The sequence below is a fragment of the Pan troglodytes genome, chromosome 14 (genome assembly GCF_028858775.2).
Source record: "Pan troglodytes isolate AG18354 chromosome 14, NHGRI_mPanTro3-v2.0_pri, whole genome shotgun sequence".
In the NCBI taxonomy this organism is placed as follows: Eukaryota; Metazoa; Chordata; class Mammalia; order Primates; family Hominidae; genus Pan; species Pan troglodytes.
In genome coordinates this window covers 117,344,959-117,370,740 of record NC_072412.2, presented here as the reverse complement: position 1 = coordinate 117,370,740, position 25,782 = coordinate 117,344,959, and the positions used below count along the sequence as shown (strand labels likewise).

At 46.6% G+C, this 25,782-nt stretch overlaps 1 protein-coding gene across 1 annotated transcript in view; it reads right to left on the bottom strand.

The window, feature by feature from the left end:
* LOC107967993 (uncharacterized) overlaps positions 1 to 19,387 on the bottom strand; it is a 394,524-nt gene extending 375,137 nt beyond the window's left edge. The window contains exon 1 of the mRNA XM_063792355.1: positions 19,284 to 19,387. The gene's annotated coding sequence lies outside the window, so the exon portion shown is untranslated. The remainder of the gene's footprint in view (positions 1 to 19,283) is intronic.
* Between the last annotated feature and the right edge of the window lie 6,395 nt (positions 19,388 to 25,782).

Genomic DNA, 25,782 nt, shown 5'->3' with positions numbered 1-25,782 from the left:
TTTATAAAAGATGGCAGCCTTTAATATATAAACCCCTAGAGTTATGTCTGACATTACACAAAGGACATACATATTGCATAACCATTTTCAAACAATAGTAAAAAATTCAAATTAAGAATTTATGTGCATCTCTGAAGCAGCCACCAAATTCACTTAGGGAAACAATGTACTTTGACAAAGTTACAGAAAATACTAATTTACTTATAGTTGACTAAAATTCAATTACAATTCTAATAATGAGGCCAAAACAAAAGGAATATTTAGAAGGCTGGTGTCTGGCATGATATCAAGGTGAAAACGTGTACAGCGAGCCATAAGCCTCAAGCCAAAGTTCACCCAAAACATAGCATCGTCATCAGGGCAAAAACAGCTACACAGGCATCGCAACTTCATGTGGGACTGAGAAAACGCAGCCTCTACACAGGGTGGGATTTTCTCATCCTGATGGATCAGAGACAACTGGAAGAGAAAGGGAATATGTAACAAGTGCAATCTTCCTGGGTCAATCTAATTTTCACTACATCATGATGAGAGGTTAATCAAGGGGAACTTCTCCCTGCCTTTGCTCCTTCAGGACACATGGAGACGGCCGTGCAGCCCCTGCGCAGCATCTGAAAAGAGCCCTCCCAAACACGTCCTGAGTTTGCTCATGACATCTTTCCAGCACCAGTAAAAGGGTCTAACGCATTGCAGGCACTGAATCACTATCGCGAGAATAACTGAATGAATGAATGGCATTATCCAAAAGACAAACATAAATTGGGGTGGGGGGCAATGGACCGTTTTGTTAGTCTCCTTATACTTATTCCAGATCCAAAGCTACTTTTATGATGGTTAGAAATTCTTAATGGCACCCATTTGGGATCAGAAATCTCTTTAAATATACGTTTAATGAGGGCCAGTAGCCTTTCATGCACTTCTCATAGAATTTTCATTCGGAGAGAAATCAACAGGATTTAGTCTGAGGATGGACCAGGACTATTGGAAATTGCACCGGCTTTCTGTGCAGCGCTGCTGCCATCTTGAATCCTTTGTTGTCCACCGCTGAGAATCCGAATCCTGCGAGGATAGGGCCACTCGGAAGACATTGCCACCCCAGAGCATCACCGACGGGGCCGGCGACGGCCTCCCAGGGGGACGGGCTTTGCGATTTTTATTTCGCTGCAAAGTTTCTGTTATCGCAGTTTTCCATGTGCCAGAACTGAGAGGGCAGAGCGGCTCCTGGTGCGTGAGGTGCCCTCCTGCCCGGCCAAACGCCAGCTGTTCCGTGGGAGCCGCCTGGCACGGGAGCTCTCCGTTGCGCCCAAGGCGGACGGGGAGGGAGGGGTGCGGCCTGCTGGCCATTTCCCTGCTCTGCATTTCCATCTGAACTAACTAAAACCTCTGCACAGCAGTGAGCAGGCGAAAAAGAGTTCTTTCTCCCCCTCTTTTTCTTAACGCTGCTTCTCGTTAACAACTATCAACTGTTATTAATTTGCTTGCTCCTTTTAAGACCCAGTGTTTTAGTCTTAACTCTGCTGACAGGGCGGACCCTTGGTACTGGGCAGATGGAGGGAGAACAGTTGTGGGGATTTTTGGGTGACGCATTTAATTGTTCAAATGGAAGATAACTGAATACTTTGCTGACTGAGACTAGTTTAGTTTATCGCCACGGGGCCCGCGTCGTGTTTCGCTTTACTCGGTGTGACCCCGGCAAGGCCAGGACGGACCACTCTGTTGGGAAGCGTATTATCTGGGGACTAGTTCGTGAGCTGTTTCTTCCAGGGAGAATTCCTTTCCCTGGAGAGAACACTTTAACCAAAAGGCGAGATGAACATAAATGCTGGCAGCAATAAAGAATTACCAAACGTGAAAAAACGTTCCTATTTGGAAGAAAAAGAAACAAACAAACAAACAAACAAACAAAAAGGAAGAGAGGAACCCATCTAGCTTGCCCATAACCCAGGATTCTGTTTATAACTTCATATTCCAAATTACTTTTTCCACTTTTCTGTAAAATATTTGATAACTCAATGTCTTTCATCTTTTTAGGTTATTATTGGATCCATTCGTGTAACGGAGATATTAATGATTTTTGGCTCCAATTTCTTAAAGCAAAATAAAATGCACACAGTCTCTCCACGTGCGAATGTGCATTGTAAAAACATCACATTGTTTTCGGGGATCCGAAACTTATGCTCTCGAGGCGGCTGAGCACCGCGTTTGTGCTGAAAGGTGCTGGGCTTGTATCTGTGCAGCCAGAAGGAACTTTGGGTGCTGGGAGTGGTGAGGTCGTGGGCGCCGCGCGAGGCTCCACTTCTGGGGCGTCAGCCACAGCGGGCGCACGTTTCATCTTTTGGGGAGGGAAGGACCGAGGAGGAGGGAGGGGCAGCGCCGCCCTAACCTGGTTCCAGATTCTAAGGTTCAAAGGCAGCTTCTCAGAGAGTGCAGGACGGCCACCTCCCTGAGAAAAACGCCAGACCCACAGACACCGCTTTTCTCTCTCATCCTGAGTTTTGCTGTTCTTAGGCCCAGAGGTTTTCTCTCCGAGGAAGTGTCTGCATACCTCCTTCCTTTTGTCTCAACCGGAGGGTTTAATAGCTGAAGTAACTGAAAAGGACGAACAACAGAAAGCCTCCGGTTTCCAGAGTAACCGTAAAAACAGGCCCCAGTCTCCATGGCAAAGAGAAAAGCTATTTGCTGCAGCCTTTTCAGACCGTGAGCAGACACTGACAGTTTTCCTATAATCACCCCCGATTATTTGTAGCAACTAACTATATTATAATGTTAACTATAGGAGGTCTTTGAAAATATGCAGGCTGAAAAAAAAGGAATAAAAAATGCACCGGGTTTTCCTCTGCTTTAGCTATGAATACATTATCAGTTTAAAATGTATAAAATAGTCTGCTCTAATAATTGAACCTAAAGGGGGTAGGCAGTGTCCGTCCCTCAGGTTTCTTTCTTGAATTCTCTTAGGGTGTCTACCCCTATTTGGAAGTCTGCAGACAGTCTCAATGTCTCCAACGCATTCATTTCTACCGAAGAGCAAAGGAAGAATGAATATACAATGTTTATACATTTTATTTCGCCTACTATGTATCGAGTGTACTTTATCCGGTACTTGGTAGCTGCCTTTCTCCCAGGCATCTGCAGGAATTATGCTACTTGTGTATGCGTGTGTGTGCATGTCCTTCATTCCTGAGCCTACAAGACCCGCAGTCCTATGACCTAAATTGCCCGTGTGCGTGGTACCTGCAGCTTGTGGCTGCCATCCGGCTGGGGGAACTGGGGGCTTTGCCAACGCTCTCTTCCCTCCCGCGTGCTGAGGTAGGGTGCGGCCCCCCGGACTGCCTGCCTTCCTCTACTGTTCTTCCCTCGAGCATGGCATGACCTTGGATTTCAGGCTCCATCTTTTATTTACAAATAAACATCTACCTATAGGACAAAGTTGGACCCATTATATGTTTGACTATTAATAGCATTAATATCATTCCAATAGTGTCTATACAAGTTAACTTCCAGATGAAAAAGCACAATATTATTAACTATTCTTTTCTAAATTTCTCTCTCTCTCTCCTCCCCCCTCTCTCTGTCTCTCTCTCACACACACAAATACAGACAAATATGCAGCTCTGGGTTTACATATCACGTGGCATATTTCAATTTCCTATATACGTCTAAAAAGATTACTAACAAAATGTGAAGTAACACTACATAAATAGAGAAATTATAACTTTTGTGTTCGATTTCTGGGGGGATGTAAATATCTTCTTTTTGAGGAATACAGCTAAAAAAAGATAATCACAATCCAAATAAAAATAATAATTCTTATTCCATATGTAAGTGCTCTCAAAAGAATTGAAAGTTTCCGTCTTGTCTTTAATGGTTAAAGAGAATAGTTTGGAGAAGAAAATTTGGGAAATAAATATCTTATGTCACTCAGAAATCACCTCATTTTAAAATAACACAAAAAACATGAAAAATAAAATAAACCTGCCTCAATAATTTTGATGTGTTTATATAGCTAGACATTAATCAAGGTCTAAATTTAATTTCCTCAATCACTTATTAAAAACAAACATACCTATACTTTGTCTTAACATTCAGGATGTATCTGTGCAGAGCTCCATTTAATTGCTGGTCTTTTTGTTTTGTTTTGTTTATTTTGTTTTCTGCCAAAAGAAAAACATCCCAAATGACTAAGGCAGAAGACGTTCTTCCAAAGATGCCGAGTTGTGTTTTTCTCATGTGTTAGATTCACAAACAAGGCCCCTCAACGCAAAAAGAAATCAGCTTAATAGCTAGGAATACCTCTTCTCTTTTCTGATTTTGTTTTTCTTCCTCAAATCTATGTGAAACAATTCTATGTTCTTCAAAGTGAGGGCCCATGAGCAGCCAGCTGGCCCCGCAGAGGTGGGTTGAGTGTTCATTTTCCAAGGGAGGGCACGTCACTCCAGCTCACTCACAGGCCAGCCCGGGCGTCTGCCCAGCTGTGGAAGGAGGGCACTGGGGGGCTGAGGGTGGAGAGTTTGGATAAACGCTCCACGCCGATCTCGGGAGACGTGAGTAAACAATCTGTAACCTCCACCGAGATCACAAGGAAAAACTTCCAAAGTACAAAGCTATTACCTTAAATCCAAGGATATCACATCTTCCGTCTGTCTCCAAAGTGTGTATTTATCTATCAGACTCATCTCTCCCTGCACGACTCACTCCCATTACCTGCTGGGTTTTATAAATTGCTTAAAGATAAAAGGCTTACCCCGCTGTAAAAAGAAGTAAGATATAATATTGAATTTGCACTAAAATGAAAAGTTTCCTGGTGCCCCTTATATATTTAAAATTGCTGTTTTCTTGTAATGAATATAATTCACTCTGTCTTTTCCGAAGTATAATCCCATAAGGGTTTGACCAAACAAAAATGCTCTAATGATTGTAAATGGCTCAAATATTCTGTCCAGTGAGTTAAGTGATAAAAGTTTCTATGTTAAAAGAAATAATAAGTGAAATTTCACACATATTATAGTAATTGTGAAGCATCCAATTTACATAGAAATAATGTGAGAGAATCCTGACCACGGTGTTTTAAGTGAATCATTACATGCGTCTAGAAGCTGCAGTGCGCCAGGTATGTTTCTTTTCGCATAATCAGTCTTGTAATGGAGCCTTTAAAAGCTTAAAATGTAGAGTTAGATTAACCTTTCTGTTTTAAGGGGTTTTCCCCCCTCAGGAAAAAAAAAAAAAGGCAGAAGACAGAAATAGGGAATCATTAAAGAGCCAATTAAAGCCATACCCGGTTTCTCTCACCTGTCCAAGAGTCCCTTGGAAGCCCTCCTTGTACCACTTAACATTTTATTACCTACTTTAGATTTTTGGTAAAATATGGTCATTCTCCCCCCCTCCCCGTTTAAAATCCAAGCATTTTACTCCAGTCCTTGGACAGTGAGTTAATTACAGTAATGATTCTCAAAGGAAGTTATCAATGGACAGTAAGGCAGATTTCTCTAACTAGAAAGGCAAGTTTAATCAGACAACTCCAGACACCCAAAGTGTGCGACGGCTGCAGCAGAATGACTTGGCTTTTCCTCTTCAAGGAGGCCACCAGCAACATGGCTCTTGATTTTTTCTTCCCCAAATAGCCTTCTGTGAACTTGATATTTTGCTCCAGCAAGAGGGCATTTCTGTTTAGTCTTATTCGATTGCAGGATTTAGCAGTAAGTCAGTCCCTAAGAGAAATGAAGGAATGGCAGTCCCAGACACGTTGTTCCACTCATCTGGGGTTACCCAAGGAGAGGGGGCAGATTAATCATTGGAGATCCTTAAAAGTTCAGTGTGCTATGTGTCACTTTCTCACTAAAATCTTCCTTTCTTTTCTGTGACTCACGATCCTCTCAGGCCCTTGGCTGTTTCTACTGCCTCTGGACCAGGGTTTCTCTGCACCTGCTCTAGTGATATTTTGGACCAGACAATTCTGTGTGTGTGTATTTGGGGTGGAGGGAGGGCGAAATCTCATGCATCTGAAATGCTTCAGAACATTCCTGCCTTTGGCACACCAGACACCAAACACCCCCGTGTCCCAGCAGTGACAATCAAACATTTATTCACATATTGTCAAATTCCCCTGGGGTGAACCAGCCCCACCCCGGTTGAGAACCACGGAGAACCACTGGTCTAGACGTCAAGGATGCAGAAGACTGCACAGCTCTCCACTCCCCTCCTTTGGCCGGGGACTCGGTGTGGTTAATCCAGCCTATCGTTTAAACACTCAAAATTGCCTAGTGTTCCTAAGGATTTCCTTTCTTTCAGACAAGATGAATTTTGGAGTTAACATTAGCTGAAAATATCAGACATATAATAAGATAAAGAATAAAATAGAAATGATTAATAAATAAAACTCTGATTTTTCTGCAGTCCTCTCTGAGGACACTTCGGTGCTGTGGGATGAAGGGTGAGTGGAGTGTTGGCCCGTTTTCCCACTGCATGTTCTTGGGGTCCAGACAAAACAGCAGAGGGCAGATGGTGGACAGGGATCACCAACCCATTTTGTCCATGTTGGCGGGTCAGACCCACCAGAATCAAAATCCACTGGAACGAAGACCTCACAGGAGCCTCAGAATGTTTTCAAGAAGAGGTGAAGTATAAAGAATATAAATCTCACAGGAATAATTTACGCACATAATTTTAGGGTTTACCAAATGTATCCTAGGACATCATGTTGCTTAATTTTCATAAAGCTGCCCCTACTTCAAGATCTTTAGTTCAAATTCGAAGTCTATCTGTCCATCATCCATCACTCACCCACCCATCTAGCATCTATTCACCCATCCATCCATCCATCCATCCATCCATCCATCCATCCGTTTATCCATGTATTCAATATTTATTCAATGTTTAGCATGTATTGTCCATGGGGAGAAAATTATGTGCTTGGTGTGGAGAGGGAAAAGGGTGAATCAGACCTGATTCCTACATGCAGCATGGAATTTAATCAACAAAGAAATAACTTTGGCTACACAACTTTACTTCACCTTTGTTTCTGTCTTCTCAAAAGGTACAGACAATGGATTAATGAGCAAACACATATGTATTTCACATATGACATTGTTACACTGTGTAACGGGATGGTAACTATGACAAGGGAGCAAAGGTCCCACTCATTAGCCGCTTATGCTTCTGGAAGCGGGGTCAGTATTCAAACGACTGCATCAGTTGTTAGACAAAGTTTATTGACTGTTATATGTTTCAACATGTATATGTGCATATAAATAGACACATGTATATTCACATACACATATGTTATTTGAATGATATGTTTCACATATGTTTTTACCCACAACCTTGCAATGCTGAAGCAAACCTTTCAATATCAGGAACCATGTCTCATTTCTCTCTGAATTCCCAATATGTTCACATATATAACATGCATTACATAACGTTTGATGAGTGAGTGATGGATTGAATGCCAAGCACTGTACTGGTGCTGGGGATAAATAAATCGACTCTGTCTCTGCCTTCAAGGAGCATTTTGTCTAGTTGGGGATAGAACCTAGACAGCGTGATTAAAGTCAGAGGTGACAATAAAAGGATGAAGTGGTTGATTTTGCCAGGTGACTGGGAGATATCTAAGGAGGGTGAGGCTGTGCTTTGTTCCTGTAGAGTTGGCAGATTGAACGGGGCTCTGAACCCCCACCAAGATAGTACAGGGCTTCTTTTAAAGGTACAAACCCACCAGCATAAAGAGAAAAGGGAAGGAAAGAGCAATAACACAATTTTGGAAGCTGGAGAGTAGACAGATGATTGACAATGAATTTGGAAGACCAGGGAAGGCTGCAGCTGGGCCAGCAGTGGGGAGAGCTGTTGTAGCTGACACCACAGGACAGGCTCCCAAAGGCCAGTGACGCCAGTGCCAGGGACCTTTGAGAGCTGTAAATCAAATTGAAATAAAAGCAGGCAGATGGATCAAAAATCTCTTTAGAAGTGGTCAGATTCCTAGATCTCCATTTCCAATGCATGCAGGTGGGAAGATGCTCTCCTCGCCACCCAGCAGGAGGCCAGAGATGTGACCTCTGCAGGGTAAAGCAGGGGACTGCAGTGCAGTTGCACATAGGGGCACGACCATGGAAACGGGAAACGGTCAGTGAGCGTTGATGTCTTCAGCTCTTTGCCTTGCTTGGTCCTCATAACAAAGCTGTCAGGGTTATGCAATCCAGATGAAAGCATGTAGCATCTGAATTGATAAAGAAAAATGACCTAAAATTACTGACATTGAAGTCCCTCAACTTAAAGGAGTAGTTGACTTCCCCTCAGTAAATCTCACAATCATCAAAATCTGGCCTGGAGTGTCCAGTTGACCTTTTAGTGCTTCTTTCTTAAATATGAGCAAAGAACCAAATGGCATCAGACACAGGAGCAAAAGCTCAAATATGAACTGCAGAGATAGAAACCAACAAACAGAAACACATTTTCTTAGATAAATCAGAGACCAGGCAGGGTGCAGTGGCTCACGCCTGTAATCCCAGCACTTTGGGAGGCCGAGGTGGGCGGATCACTTGAGGTCAGGAGTTCAAGACCAGCATGACCAACATAGTGAAACCCTGTCTCTACTAAAAATACAAAAAAAAAAACCAAAAAAAACCCAAAAAAACAAAAATTAGCTGGCCATGGTGGTGTGCACCTGTAATTCCAGCTACTCAGGAGGCTGAAGCAGGAGAATCACTTGAACCTGGGAGGTGGAGGTTGCAGTGAGCTGAGATCACGCCGTTGCACTCCAGCCTGGGCAACAGAGCAAGACTCTGTCTCAAATAAATAAATAAATAAATAAATAAAAATTAAAAAATAAATCAGAGACCACATAGGAAGAAGCAAACTTTATAGAAACTACCATTAATTCTTTAGAGAGATAAGAGACAATATTATATCAAAGAAACAAGAACAGAAAGCTATAAAAAGGACCATTTGGACTGAAATTAAATATATGATGGCAGAAATGCAAATCTCAAAAGTGAAAGTGGAAAATAAAGTGAAATGAACCTCTGAAAATGTAGAGCAAATAAACAAAGAAATAGAAAATAGAAATAGGAGTATAGAAATAGAAAATAGGAAAGGAAGATGATAACATCACAGCATTAGTATAGGAAGTCCAATGACCAAATGACAGGAGTTCTAGAGGTAACAGTGAAAACAAAGAGGAGGAAATAATCAATAGAATAATTCCAGCAAATTTCTAGGACATGATTTTCCAAATTAAAGAAGCCCATCAATTGCCCAGAACAATGGATGAATACAGATCCGCATCAGAGTGTTGCTCAGTGGAGTTCCTAAACATAGGAAAAAAGAAATAAGATCACATACATCAAGGATCAGAACAACATCATCCTTTTCAACAGTAATCAAGGAAACTGGAGGACAGTAGAGAAATGCCTTCACAACCCTGGATGTTTTCTGCTGGGCCTTCTACATCTATCCCAAATCTCAAATTTAAAAGAAGATAGAGATTACCTTCAGACATGAAAGTTCTCAAAAAATTTACCTCTTATGTACATCTTATCAGAAAGCTACAGAAGGACGTGCTCCATCAAAAAGAGGGAGTGAATCAGAAATGGGAGAAATACACATTCCAGGAAACAAGAGATACAATACAAGAGAAAGGCAAAGGGAATCACCAGATAATGTGGTGTGAGATCCCAGGAAGCCATATGTGCCAAAGGAGAAACTGGAAACAACTCTAGATGAGAAAAGCTTAGAGGCTCAAGGAGGGGTTCTTCAAGAAGATGAAAATGATAAAATATCGGGTCTACATGAAAGTATTGAAGAATTAGATAATAGAGAAGAGTTTGGATTGTAATTAGTTATAAGTACATAGAAAACAAAGCAATTAAAAAAACAATGATCAATTCCAGGATATTTGTGCAGGAAGGAAATGCAATCATGGCACACTGCATGTACTAACTGTGAATTACATTACATAGATACAGCCATGTAAACATTTCTAAAATAAGGTAGCACTGTAATACTGGGAGGATGGTGGTGGATGGTGGAAGAAAGCTAACTCACTTTTCCACAGTATGAACTCAACAAATAAATGCCTGAAACAGAACTCCAAGGAATAGCAATCTAAACACCTTTATTTAGAAATGTGGAGGTAATACCAAAAGAATCAGAGAGAAAAGTTCAAAGTGCTTGTGTCTAAGGAGGGATAAATGAGAGTAGGGGAGGCAAGGGATTTTTATGATTTGTACAAATGCTAGAGAATGACTTAACTCTTTAACTACATGCATGCTTACTATTTGATAAAAATAAAAAGTAGGCCGGGTGCAGTGGCTCACACCTGTAATCCTAGCTCTTTGGGAGGTCAAGGTGGGCAGATTGCTTGAGCTCAGGAGTTCAAGACCAGCCTGGGCAACATGGTGAAACCCTGTATCTACCGAAATACAAAAAATTAGCCGAGTGTGGCAGTGTGCATCTGTAGTCCCAGGTACTCGGGAGGCCGAGGCAGGAGAATTGCTTGAACCTGGGAGGCGGAGGTTGCAGTGAGCCAAGATCACACCACTGCACTCTAGCCTAGGCGACAGTGAGACTCCATCTTCAAAAATAAATAAATAAATAAAATAAAAACTAAAATAAAACTAAAGGCGTAATTGGAATTCACCAAGAAGGTAAGACAGAGGGACCATATTCCATCTGAGGGCACAGAGAGAACGAGCAAGGTGGTGCATCCAAGAGTGTTTTGTGGGAATGGGGGTGGTGTGTACAGGGCTGGAAGGAGAGAGGTGAGAGGCGGTGTTGAGGGACAAGGATGTAGACGTTGACAGAGGCCCGCCTCCAGAGGATCTTGGATTCTATTCTAAGGCATTTGGACCTTATCTGGTAAGAACCAGAAAAATCATTGTATAGGAAACCAGAGCTTTATAGTTTATTAGTGTGCTTTATAGTTTATTAGTGTGGCTCTGCTGGTGAGATGGGGCAGAGTTGAAAACAGTCAATAAAAGAGGCAAGATTGGCCTGGAGGCTGCTGTAGTCATTCTGGTGGCAACAAGACAATGGATTGAAGAGACATTGAGAGAAAGAATATGTTGAACTTCATGCTATTGTGATGAAGATTTTTGGCTGGATATTTGAAATTCCAGCTACAAACTAGATTGAGAAAAAATGAGAGAAAACTGGCATTCATGGAATTTTGACTTGAGCAATTGAACTAATTGTGACACTAATCCAGCCAGACTGTAAGCTCCATGAGGACAGGGTAAGATCTATCTTGTTCAACACCACCTCTCCTGGTGTATAGGGCCTTCCATAGCAGGTACAATGGAACATAAAAATAGGTGACTTTCACCTTCCACATGTCCTCCTCCATGATCTTCCCCCTTTCCACTTGACTGGAATAGAGGCAACATCTTGGTGCCCTTAGGAACAACCTATAGAGGATGATAGATCATAGGACAGAAGAGCTTTGGATCCCTGAGTCACCACCTGGAGAAGAACTGTCCCACCCGGAACACCTCCAGCCATCTGTTATGGGACTGGGAATAAGTCATGATAGCCACAACTTATTTGGGGGTTTATAGGAATTAGTTGCCTTAACTACTGTTGCTGCAAATTTGGGGGATAGATATTACCTACATAAGATGCAGATTTGGGGAGTTAATTTCTCTCTCGCTGCATACCCCTGCCGTAACTCGTTGACTAATTCATCTCAGCAGAAAATGCTGATCAGTCAGAAGGTACTTCATTTGATCCAGACAATAAGACCAGGGTAGCAATAGAAAGCTGGAAGGAATGTATGTGCAGGTACAGGGCTGAAACAATCGGGGGCACTGTGGAAAGGCAGAGCAAAGCAGTGCTGGTGGTGAGGGGAGCACTGGGAAGGAGGGAGAGCCAAACAGTGTGGACTCATCCCCCACTCTGCTGCCCAAAGCATCATCCATCCCCCACACCCCAGTCACATGAAGGAAGACTAAGTGCACAGCTGACCTAAAGCCACAGCCTGAAGAGATGGATTAACATGTGCCCTGGACGGAGTCATGTCCTCCCACACCCACGTCCTTCCTGGTTCCTGTGAATGCGACTGCTATGGTTTGAGTGTGTCTCCTCCGCCTCCAATGCAGGTGTTGGCAATGTGATGGGATTGAGAGGCAGGCCCTTTTAGAGGCGATTTGGCCCAGAGGGCTTTTTCCTCCTGGAGGGATCAGGTGTCCTTATGAATGGGCTTTACCAGGAGCTCATCTCCATTCCTCATTGACACATGAGACGCAGCAAGAGGGCCCCCACCGGACACCAGGTGCCCACACCTGGATCTTGGACTTCCAGCCTCCAGAACTGTGTGAAAGAAGTGTCTGTTCTTTATCAATTACCCAGTCCATGGCATTCTGTGACAGCAGCACAAATGCCCTAAGACAGTGACATTATCTGGAAATGGAGTATTTGCAGATGTAATTAGTTGAGGTGAGGTCACACTGGAGTGGGGGCCTTGCATCCAGCATGGCCTCTCCTTATAAGAAGAGAAGGAGGCTGAGTGCGGTGGCTCACGCCTGTAATCCCAGCACTTTGGGAGGTCGAGGTGGGTGGATCACGAGGTCAGGAGATCGAGACCATCCTGGCTAATACGGTGAAAACCCATCTCTACTAAATACACACACAAAAAATTAGCTGGGCGTGGTGGCGGGCGCCTGTAGTCCCAGCTACTAGGGAGGCTGAGGCAGGAGAATGGCATGAACCCGGGAGGCGGAGCTTGCAGTGAGCTAAGATCGTGCCACTGCACTCCAGCCTGGGCAAGAGAGTGAGACTCCATCTCAAAAAAAAAAAAAAAAAAAAAGAGAATGCCCGTGAAGATGGAGGGGGATGCCAGGGCAATGCTTCTGCAAGGCAGGGAATTCTAAGACCTGCCAGCAGCACGGAGACTGGAAGGCACAAGAAGGGTCCTCTCCTGCAGGTCCACGTGGGAGCACAGCCGTGCCAAGCCCCTGGTCTGGGACTTCTGGCCTCCAGAACTACCGAAGACTGCAGAGCACTGCCCAGTCTGTGGTGGTGACAGCAGCCCCAGGAAATGGACACAACAAGGAATTTTAAAAAGATGAAAACACACATGCAGTCAGCCACCAGAGGAAGCAGGAAGCCTGGTGGGTGGGAGTCCCAGTGCAGTGATGCCTGCGACACCAACAGACACCGCGGGAATGCCTCCAGGAGGAGGCCAGCCACCTGCCACCCCGCCTCGCCTGCTGGAAGAGGTGACTAGACAGTGGCCGGGGCAGAGGCCAGCAGGACCTGCACCTGAGTGTGCGGACCAGCCAGGCGCCTCATGATGCAGCTTGGGGGAAAGTGCTCAGGCCCCCACCCCGATCAAGTTTTCCTAATTTAATTGTCTTTTCCAACCTGAATAACTTCCTCGTGGGGCTGCGGAGACAAGGGCCAAGGCACTGGCTGCCCTTTGGTTCTCCAGCCACAGGGTGGGATCTGGATGGATCTGCCCCCGGACAGCCAGTGCAGGGGTTCACCCTGGAGCACCTCAGCTTTTCAGAGCACGGGGTTCAGATCCAGCAGTGCATAGAAACACAAAATGTCTTTGTTGCTATGCTAAGAAGACAAATCAGCAACCCCATACCCCACATCTGCCTCAACTGCTGCCATTCTGAGGCTGGACTTTCCCTGCCCTCGAGTCCCAGGTCAGTGTAATGTCATGTGGCCTGTGACCTGCTTAGGTAGCTCATCACACTGAACAAGCTTAGCACAGACTCAAACCTTAGGTTCCAGAGCTGGGTGCAGCCTTGGGTCAAAATTTAAAACTCTTCTGGAAAAGGCCAATCTAAGCAAGGCCTTCCTTCTCCAGTGTAATATGCTTAGGTAGCTTTTTAAACATGCACGTATTTATTACCTTTCTAATGCAAAGAGACTGAGCATAACAAATTAACTCTCCCCATTAGGGCTTGAACTCCCCAGAGGCCTCATTCATCCTCTGGGCTGCAGAGCTGAACACTATTCCTGATGTAAGGTTTGTGGAATGGAAATGGACCTTCAGGTCCTTTGCAGGCACTGTTCATCTCATCAGTTATTAATTGGCTTTAAAAGCGTGAATTGCTTCTGAGAGTAGAGAACCCACTGCTCCCCCAGGATCCGCCTGAACCCAGCTCAGGCAGCGCCTTCTCTAGGAGGGGTAGAAAGAGCTGGATACAGCACACACCTTCCCCTTCCCACTCTTCAAGGCTGAAGATGTCGCCTGCTGTGCCAGGGTTCCCACAGCCTTCAACCTGGAGAATAAGGATGGTCCAGGCTGGGGTGCTACAGCATCCCAGCACCAGCGCCTCTGCACAGTACCTGGCTGCTGCAAAGCTTTGCAGTCCAGTCCCATTTACACTGCAGAGTGAGATGCTTATGACAGAGTCACAGAGCGCGCCTGATACTCCACCAGCAAGGTCAGCACCATCATCATTACCACCCTGCTTAATGTCTCACCTGTAGCCCTGCACGCACCCTGAGAGACACCTGGCTCCCAAGCCATGTGTTTCTGATTCATTTGTGCTTCTGATGGAGCCTCGGGGATCAGCTAGTGGGAGAAAACCCTCCAGAAAGTCAATGATGTCATCTTGCCACAATTCCAACAGCTCAGACCACCCCAGTCATCAGCTCATCCACGTCGTTCTCTCCCCAGAGTTGAGACCATGGTGTCAGTTAGGATTTGCTCCCTAACGACCCGTCCCCAAAACAGAGCAGCTGAGAAGGATCTGTCAATTCTTACAAAGATGTGGGCTGACTGGGTGGCCCCTTGGCTGGCCTTGCCTAGCCCACTTGGTGGCTGTGTCCAGCTGCAGGCCTGGCTGGACCCCTCATGCGGCTGGGATGTTAGGGAAGGCTTCCTGGGAGGAACGGTGCAGAATCAGAGCTCAGTGTTATGCTGGGCTTGCCCTAGGGAGGGAACAGCATTCCAGGTAGAGAGGTCCACAGAAGCCACAGCAGGAAGGCAGTGGGGGCCACGAATCTGCAAGCAGTGAGCGCAAACCCCAGCATGAGGCTTGGCACAGAGAGCGAGGCAACTCTGTCAGCACCGTCCATTCATCTGTCCTATAGGAAAGGGCTTAAGGGCTGCAGGCTCAACTGTGATTTCACCTAAACAGGGTGGGTATGTCGGAGCAGTCCAGCGACATCAGAGCACAGAAAGGAGGCAGCATTTGCCATTGGGTGGATCAGGGACCCCTAATGGGAGAGAAAAATGTCCCCAGCAGAAGTCAGTGGAGCTTCTCTTGCCACCATGCCTCACTTGGGCAGAGTCTGCCCATGGCCAGAACACCTTCTTCCCCCTCTGTTGATTGCAATATTTTCTCTAAGTTTAGCCCTCTGGCAGTTTCTCTAAAAACACAGCCTAAATGGGTGCCTGACCCTCATCTGGGCTCTAGGTCCTTCTAACATCAGTGACCCAGGCAAGGTGCACCCAAGAAAATGACCTCCTGGGTTGATGTGTCTGGGGTGAGAGTGTTTAGTGTGAAAGTGAGTGCTCGGAGGGAAAGGGTGATGATTCCCTGCATCCTGCTGGCCGCCACCTGCTGCCCCGCTGCCATCTCTCCTGCCAGGACAGGTGGCGGTTTTGCTCGTCCTGCTCCTTCTCCACTGCTACCACTGGACCCCGAACCCTGGCCCTACCCTGGGCTCCGCAGTCCCCTCCCAGCCAGTCTTTCCATCTGCAACGCCCCCTCCATCTGCCGCACAGCTGTGAAAATTGTCTCCTCGAGAAAGAAAACCTCACGGTGGCCTCCCTGCCTCTCAGCTCTAAAGTACTGGACTCTAAAGGACAACGACATGCGTTGCGGAGATCAGCGCACTGACGGGAGTCGGCTTTTGTTTTCTGTGGGTGCTGTTGCAGATTCCCACAAACGGTGCCTTAGAGCGAGGCAGACTGCTCACCGCATGCTTCTAGTGGTGGAAAGTCTGATGGCTCAGATGGTCTCCCTGCTCTGGGTCCCCCAGGTGGAAATAGAGACCTGGTGGGCAGGCTGTGACCCGGAACCTCAAGGGGGGAATTCGCTTCCAGGCTCACTGGGGTGGCTGGCAGAGTGTAGCCACTGCAGATATGGGTTTGACATCCTGTTTCCTTGCTGGCCCCCCACTGGGGCCATGCACAGCACCACCTGCAGCTGCCCACTCCCCTGGCCCACAGCCTCCTGCAGCCTCCAAGCCAGGAACAATGGGTGCAGTCCCGACCCTCCTGTCTCTGAGCTTCCCTTCTGCCTCCGGTCTCCAGGTGATTGTTAGAGCTCCCACGCTTCTCTTGGGTCCACTGCAGCATCCAAGGGAATGCCCCTATCTTGTACTCCTAACCTTAATCACATCTGCAAAGCCGCATTTGCCAGGTAACACATTTTCACACGTTCCAGGAACCAGGGCAAAGACATCTTTGGGGGACCCTTCTGTCTACCTCGCTGACAAAGCCATGGGAGCTCTTCCTCCCAGAAGGTGAATCGGGGCTTCCCTGGATTGGGGCTTTCATGGATTTGGTTAAAATCTCCGATACATGCATCAGTCAGATAGGCAGCTGGCTGCCACCACGACGGATGGTCAGCATCCCAGAGAGCACCACAGGAAGCCTTGGCTTTGCCCACGGCATGTGTCCACAGGAGCTCATCGGGGTGGGGTAGAGTGGGGGGTCCCTTACCCCAGGCCTGTGAAGCAGCGGCATTCCAAGCATGGCCAGCTTCTCCCAGAGGAGAGCAGAGTCCTAGAGGGCCTTGGGCCAAAAAGCAAGTCTTCCACGTGGCAGCAACATCTACCACCCGGCCTGCCTCACCTAAAGTGGGCCAGCACTGCAGTCCCACCGCGTACCTGGAAGGCAGCAAGCACTGGAGAGAGGCCACCCCACAGCCAGGAGCTATGGGCCACCTGCAATGTGCCAGGCATCGGGGACGGTGCTTCACACAGAGTTGCCAATGTAGGAAAAACAATTGACTTAGGTGCCCAGGCTCAAGGTCAGTGCTCAAATCCACCCGCCTTAAAACTCTGCTTTAACACTGTTAGGAGGTTTTCAATTAACACCTACAACTTTTGGCTCAAAACCAAAAGATAAACACATGCTCCGAGCATGTTGATGCCTTGGAGACTAAAGAAAACCCAACAGTCTTCACCTTTGCTTTCGGAAAGGCTGTGCTGTGTGCACTGCAGATCTGACTTACTGCAGAGTTCTCCACGAACAGGACAATAAGGACCCATCTGACTTACTGCACGGAGTTCTCCACGAACAGGACAATAAGGACCCATCTGACTTACTGCACGGAGTTCTCCACGAACAGGACAATAAGGACCCATCTGACTTACTGCACGGAGTTCTCCACGAACAGGACAATAAGGACCCATCTGACTTACTGCACGGAGTTCTCCACGAACAGGACAATAAGGACCCATCTGACTTACTGCACGGAGTTCTCCACGAACAGGATAATAAGGACCCATCTGACTTACTGCACGGAGTTCTCCACGAACGGGACAATAAGGACCCATCTGACTTACTGCACGGAGTTCTCCACGAACAGGACAATAAGGACCCATCTGACTTACTGCACAGAGTTCTCCACGAACGGGACAATAAGGACCCATCTGACTTACTGCACAGAGTTCTCCACGAACGGGACAATAAGGACCCATCTGACTTACTGCACAGAGTTCTCCACGAACAGGACAATAAGGACCCATCTGACTTACTGCACAGAGTTCTCCACGAACAGGATAATAAGGACCCATCTGATTTACTGCAGAGTTCTCCACAAACAGAACAATAAGGACCCATCTCTTTTACTCTCCTTTCCCCTAAAAAACAGTAACATTAAATAAATGTATCCAGCTCCTCTCTCCCTCTCTCCCTCCTTTCTCCCTTTCTCTCTCTCATTCCCCCTTCAAGGTAAGGTCACATTCCACACAAGAATATCAGAACAAGCATCTGAGTGAACGGGAAATACAGATAACAAAAATTCACCCCAAGGACGCAGCAGGCTTTAAAGGATGTCCTGTGTATGGTGGAGTCCATGAAACATCCTTTAATATTACTTTTCCTTTTGCATTAATTATGATGACTTGATCCCAAGCATTTCAAGGAGATAAGTAAAATCTAAAACTTTGTAAGGCGAAATTATCATTATTTTTAATAGTAAGATTTTTCTCCTCTACCTCTCTCTCAATAAATAACTTGCAAAGTAAGGTTAACTATTGTGTCAATCTAGATGCACTTAGCAGAATACATATACAAAAATTGATATAATTCTTATATATCATCAGTGAAAAAGTTGTTCAGAATAACCATATCACATGAAGATATATTGAAATAAATGTTATGAAAAATATATCTTTATCAAGCAAATATTTATGAAGGAAGCAGATATAAAGTAAATAAGCATGTCATAATCCTAGATAGTAAAGTCATTATGTATATTGCAAAGATGTCAATTCACCCTAAATTATTTAATACATTGAATGAAATTCCAGTAAAAGTCAACATAATTTTGCAAACTAAACTAAGTTATATTAAACTGGATATGGAAGTACAAATGAGTAAGAAAAATAATGAAGGGATATCCTTCTGCTTCATTTGAAAACAAGCTGTATCAGGCCATACTGACTCAGACTTGTGGCGCTGACAGGTGATGAGATAGGAGTTCAATGGCAGAGACAGAGAAGCAGAAATAGAACTGAACTATGCATTATTCTTTAATGTAAAAATGTATTTTAAATCAGTGGAGAAAGACTGGATTATTCAATAAATTCTGCTGGAATAGTTATTTAATTATAAACAATAAATAAATACATGTTGGCACTTGTACTCATACCATACATCTAAATCTACTCCAGATGAAGAACAAGGAAATCTTAAACAACTATAGAAAGAAATGTCACATGTGTAGAGATCCGATGTGAAGACAGATTTTGTAAACATGACATCAAAGATAAAACACTAAGGAAAAATTTGATGGACTTGACAACCTAAAATTTTTATACTTTTTAATATTAAAAAATAGAGGCAAATGGCAAATTGGGGAAAACATTTAAAATATATGCAGTACTCAAAGGCCATTAAATATCTCAATATGTAAAGAGCACTTGTAAATCAATAAGAAAAAACATCTCTATGGAAGAATGGTCTATGGATACAAATAGTTCAGAAAGGCAGACCAATACACAGCCAGTTCCCTCAAGAAAGCAGTGTACCCTCACTCACAGGCAAACAAACACAACCTGATACCAGCTACCATTGTTTTAATGGCCAAAAGGGGAAAGACTTCAGAAATTCACAATACTCCAATTGTCAAGTGGAGATAAGCATCAAGAATCACACATACCTTGTCCATGAGTGTGCCCATTTGTGTATAACTTCCAGAGTGCAGACTTCCAACGTGTCTCAGATGCCTCAGAAATGGTTACCTCCTTTGGATCTGCAATTCTGCTTTATCATTCTTCCGTCTATGGAAATAATCAGAAACAGATATGAAGGATTTACTAAGATATAAATTGCAATTAAAAAAAAATAAGCCTGGAGGAAAACATTCAACATTCATCAAGAGAATAGTTTAAAATAAATCAACTCAAAATTAATAACCATGCATATTTTCAAGGACCATTGGATAATATTCAAAATCATTTTAGAGAAGTGCTTAATGATATGGAAAAATTCTCACAATGAAATGCTAAGTGAAAAATGCGGAATACAAGATTTTACATACATTATGATTCTTGTTTTTCCTTAAAATATGCACATTCCTATAATCCACATGCATTTACTTTTCCAATTAGAATGATCATATTGAACTTTTTTTTTCTTTTAAACTATGAGGAAATCTCTCCAAACGCATTTTGGGTTAGGACGCAGCATATTGAGACATGACTTAGACTGTGAATTTGAACATAGAGAGTTGAACTGGAAGCCCTTTCCCTCTCAGCTTAATTCCAGGGTGCGGTGGTGGTGGTCCCTTGGGCTCTAGCTCAGCTGATGGGTTACCTCTATCTCCATGAAATATCTCAGTTACTCAGTGATATGGTCTGGATCTGTGTCCCTGTCCAAATCTCATGTCTAATTGTAATCCCCAGTGTTGAAGGAGGGGCCTGGTGGGAGGTGATAGGATCATGGAGGCGGAGTTTCCCCTTGCAGTTCTTGTGATCCTGAGTGAGTTCTCATGACATTTGGTTGTTTAAAAGTGTGTGGCACCTCCCCCTTCTCTCTCTTCCTCCTGCTTTGGCTATGTGAAGACGTGCCTTCTCCCTCTTCACCTTCTGCCATGCTTAAAGTTTCCTGAGACCTCCCCAGTCACGCCTCCTGTACAGCCTGCAGAACTGTGAGTCAGTTAAACCTCTTTTCTTTATAAATCACCCAGTTTCAGGTATTCCTTTAGAGCAGTGTGAGAATGGACGAGTAAACTCAGAGTTCCCTCTCGTTGCAGTGGTGCATGTAATGGTGCCCAGCAAAGTGGCCCATGGTGGGGGACCAGTGATGCCCTGCCCTGACATGCCATGCATTACAGTTGAGTTAGAATAAGAAGCTTTGGGCACAGAGGAGCAGACAAATAATTGAAGGTGAAACATTTGGGAAACTTGGTGCTAGCCCATTGTTACACTATCCCAGCTGCTTTTGATGCAAATGTCAACCTTCCTAGGCTGCTCCATCCCCTTCCTTCAGCTGAGAGAGGCAGCTGGTCAGCATGGGCAGCCTCCCCTGGGCGTGGTATTCATGGCAGAACTCATTTTCTCCTGGGAGAGGGAGGAAGAGACCGGCTCCTTCACTCACCTCTTTTGTTTTTAATTCTCTCTCTCCGGGTTCAACTCTGCCTACTGAAGTCCCCTTCCCATCCTGCCCTGATCATTCCAGAATCTAGCACTTAACAAATACTGAGTCAGGTCTGCTCTGCACCAGGCTGGGGCCGGGCACTGGGCTTCAACACAGAACAGAGTGAGCCTCCCTGCCCCCCAGCAGTCCCCTTCCAGTCGGGGGGCCAGTGGCTCCCTAGGCCTTGTCCTGGGCCTGCACCGGGGGTTTGGACCTGGAGCCCCCCCGTGCCACTTTCCTGAGTGGAACCTCCATGCACAGACCCTCCTCCAGGCTTGGCCCCCACTTCACTCCTCAGGTGCTTCAGAGGGACTCAGGCCAGCACGGGCTCCACCCGACACTGGGAAAAAGCCCCGTTTTCATGTTTAAATAGGGTAAAAGCAGTACAGCCAAACTTCTATCATGTTTAGAAAACTGGTAGAACAAACACCCTTGTGTTATACTTTTTAGAAGAATCTGGCATTTGTGGCTGCTCACGCTCCCCACATTGATGGGGACTGTGCGTGTGTGAAGCCTGCTCCATCGCTGCCATTGATGGGGACTGTGTGTGTGAAGCCTGCTGCATCACTGCCATTGATGGGGACTGTGCGTGTGTGAAGCCTGCTCCATCGCTGCCATTGATGGGGACTGTGTGTGAAGCCTGCTCCATCGCTGCCATTGATGGGGACTGTGTGTGTGTGAAGCCTGCTCCATCGCTGCCATTGATGGGGACTGTGTGTGAAGCCTGCTCCATCGCTGCCATTGATGGGCACTGTGCGTGTGTGAAGCCTGCTTCATCATTGCCATTGATGGGGACTGTGTGTGTGTGAAGCCTGCTCCATCGCTGCCATTGATGAGGACTGTGTGTGTGTGAAGCCTGCTCCATCGCTGCCATTGATGGGGACTGTGTGTGAGGCCTGCTCCATCGCTGCCATTGATGGGGACTGTGTGTGTGAAGCCTTCTGCATCACTGCCATTGATGGGGACTGTGCGTGTGTGAAGCCTGCTCCATCGCTGCCATTGATGGGGACTGTGTGTGAAGCCTGCTCCATCGCTGCCATTGATGGGGACTGTGAGTGTGTGAAGCCTGCTCCATCGCTGCCATTGATGGGGACTGTGCGTGTGTGAAGCCTGCTCCATCGCTGCCATTGATGGGGACTGTGTGTGAAGCCTGCTCCATCGCTGCCATTGATGGGGACTGTGCGTGTGTGAAGCCTGCTCCATTGCTGCCATTGATGGGGACTGTGTGTGTGTGAAGCCTGCTCCATCGCTGCCATTGATGGGGACTGTGTGTGTGTGAAGCCTGCTCCATCGCTGCCATTGATGGGGACTGTGTGTGTGTGAAGCCTGCTCCATCGCTGCCATTGATGGGGACTGTGTGTGAGGCCTGCTCCATCGCTGCCATTGATGGGGACTGTGTGTGTGAAGCCTGCTGCATCACTGCTATTGATGGGGACTGTGCGTGTGTGAAGCCTGCTCCATCGCTGCCATTGATGGGGACTGTGTGTGTGAAGCCTTCTGCATCACTGCCATTGATGGGGACTGTGCGTGTGTGAAGCCTGCTCCATCGCTGCCATTGATGGGGACTGTGTGTGAAGCCTGCTCCATCGCTGCCATTGATGGGGACTGTGTGTGAAGCCTGCTCCATTGCTGCCATTGATGGGGACTGTGTGTGAAGCCTGCTGCATCACTGCCATTGATGGGGACTGTGCGTGTGTGAAGCCTGCTCCATCGCTGCCATTGATGGGGACTGTGTGTGAAGCCTGCTCCATCGCTGCCATTGATGGGGACTGTGCGTGTGTGAAGCCTGCTCCATCGCTGCCATTGATGGGGACTGTGCGTGTGTGAAGCCTGCTCCATCGCTGCCATTGATGGGGACTGTGTGTGAAGCCTGCTCCATCGCTGCCATTGATGGGGACTGTGCGTGTGTGAAGCCTGCTCCATTGCTGCCATTGATGGGGACTGTGCGTGTGTGAAGCCTGCTCCATCGCTGCCATTGATGGGGACTGCGTGTATGTGAAGCCTGCTCCATCGCTGCCATTGATGGGGACTGTGTGTGTGTGAAGCCTGCTCCATCACTGCCATTGATGGGGACTGTGCGTGTGTGAGGCCTGCTCCATTGCTGCCGTCAATGGGGACTGTGTGTGAAGCCTGCTCCATTGCTGCCATTGATGGGGACTATGTATGAAGCCTGCTCCATCGCTGCCATTGATGGGGACTGTGTGTGTGTGAAGCCTGCTCCATCGCTGCCATTGATGGGGACTGTGTGTGTGTGAAGCCTGCTCCATCGCTGCCATTGATGGGGACTGTGTGTGTGAAGCCTGCTCCATCGCTGCCATCGATGGGGACTGTGTGTGTGAAGCCTGCTGCATCACTGCCATTGATGGGGACTGTGTGTGTGTGAAGCCTGCTCCATTGCTGCCATTGATGGGGACTGTGCGTGTGTGAGGCCTGCTCCATCACTGCCATTGATGGGGACTGTGCGTGTTGAGGCCTGCTCCATCGCTGCCATTGATGGGGACTGTGTGTGTGAAGCCTGCTCCATCGCTGCCATTGATGGGGACTATGTGTGAAGCCTGCTCCATCGCTGCCATTGATGGGGACTGTGCGTGTGTGAGGCCTGCTCCATCACTGCCATTGATGGGGACTGTGTATGTGTGAAGCCTGCTCCATCGCTGCCATTGATGCGGACTGTGTGTGTGAAGCCTGCTCCATCACTGCCATTGATGGGGACTGTGTGTGTGAAGCCTGCTCCATTGCTGCCATTGATGGGGACTGTGTGAAGCCTGCTCCATTGCTGCCATTGATGGGGACTGTGTGTATGTGAAGCCTGCTCCATTGCTGCCATTGATGGGGACTGTGTGTATGTGAAGCCTGCTCCATCGCTGCCATTGATGGGGACCGTGTGTGAAGCCTGCTTCATCGCTGCCATTGTTGGGGACTGTGTGTGAAGCCTCCTCCGTCACTTCCTTTCTCCTATTTCCCTTCCTGCCCTTTTCACTCTTTTTAAAATAATGACAAGACAGTGCAACAAATATGCAGAAAGGGAGAAGAGAAAACAGAGGAAAATATTTATGGAAGTCAGAATAAATATGGAAGTGACTTTGGGGAGTGTCACCGCCTGTTTCTTCTTCCCTGCAGAAGTGTGGCCTCTCTCCCCCACCCCTGCTCAAGACCGTCTGTTTCCTAATTATCAACAGGTGGGCTTACAGCTATATTCAGAAAACAACACCTCTTACAACTGCAATCTTCTCCCAAGAATGCTAAAACCTATTGTATTTTCCCTGGGAAGAAAAAAAAAATGTCTATTTCTCGCAGACTCTGCTAAACCTGCCCTGGTGAATTCAGCTGATGTACCCACTGCGGACCAGGAGCAGGATGCAGTGTAGAAGGCAGAGCGCTGCAGGATCTCTCGTAGCTTTCACGGAAAGAGAAGCCCCAGAAGGACAGGCCCGCGCCGCTGCCCAAAGCAGCTCTGAGCGCACTTGGGCAGGGTGACACCTAGTCATCCCAGGTCTTCATGAAGACCCTCAAGCTGAAACCTCAGACCTCTCGCACATGTGCCCCCTTCTAAGCAACCAGGAAGAGTCCTGGCTATTTTATATTAATATTTCATTATTTTTTTCTTAATGGGGACTAGATTGTATAAGCTTCAGCCCTCCCCAGAAACTTTGATTCACCTCTAGTTGTGAGATTCAAGGAATAATGGAATAAACATAAGTTGGGGTTTAGGCAAGAACTCGAGACCTGCCCTTCATAAATTTCCTCACCCAGCCGTGAGTCCAGTTCACGGTTTTGTCCTCCAATACACCTGAGTGGGCCATAGTGCAGTTCAATACGAGGAAAAGTTATAGAGAAAATGACTACTATTTAAACACATTTTTAAATTTCTATACTACGGCATCTATAAACCACATATCTCATAAGTTACGGAGAAGTAACAGGGTCCTGGTGCCAGACAAGACCGTGACATCGTGCTCTCACCATCCTCCTTCCTACGCAGGAGACAAGGGGCTGAATGGGCTCCTTGACTTAACTGATGCCTCAATATCCCTAAAAGGTATCCTTTATCCCTCATCCTGTGATTACGGAATGAAAGCATATGTCAATGAGCAGCATGGAATTACTTTCATCCCTAACACCAAGTGGCCAAAGACAAACCAGTCTGAAAATGGATGAAGGCACCAACGGGAAGCAATGAGATCTGGTCATAGCTTTACAGGTTTTCACAAGCTAAGGTACAAAACTGTTTGTACTATATTCTCTCTCTCTCTCTCTCTCTCCCTCCCTACCTATCATTTCTTCATTTTATTCTGAAGAAAACAGAAAAAGAGCCCATGAGGCAGGGCTCAAGGCCTTAATTCTGTGCTTCGTTTCAGTAACTTGCCCAGTCTGGGGAAGCCAAGCAGTGCAGACACGGGGCAGGGATGCAGAAGTGGCATGCACCCCCACCGTCAGCCCCCAGAAGGAGCCATGCTCAGGAATGGGAACCCTTGAGGCAGAGCACCTAACTGTAGAGAGCCCCATGAGAAGGTGTTTCCATACACTGAGAACTGTGTTGCTTCTCGTGTTTCTAAATGACAGCAGCCATGCCTGCTGGGTGATAGGTGTGAACGGCTCACCATGCCTGCTGGGTGATAGGTGTGAACGGCTCACCATACCTGCTGGGTGATAGGTGTGAACGGCTCACCATGCCTGCTGGGTGATAGGTGTGAGCAGATTCCCATGCCTGCTGGGTGATAGGTGTGAATGGCTCGCCATGCCTGCTGGGTGATAGGTGTGAACGGCTCGCCATGCCTGCTGGGTGATAGGTGTGAGTGGCTCGCCATGCCTGCTGGCTGATAGGTGTGAGTGGCTTCCCATGCCTGCTGGGTGATAGGTGTGTGTGGCTTCCCATGCCTGCTGGGTGATAGGTGTGAATGGCTCGCCATGCCTGCTGGGTGATAGGTGTGAGCAGATTCCCATGCCTGCTGGGTGATAGGTGTGAATGGCTCGCCATGCCTGCTGGGTGATAGGTGTGAACGGCTCGCCATGCCTGCTGG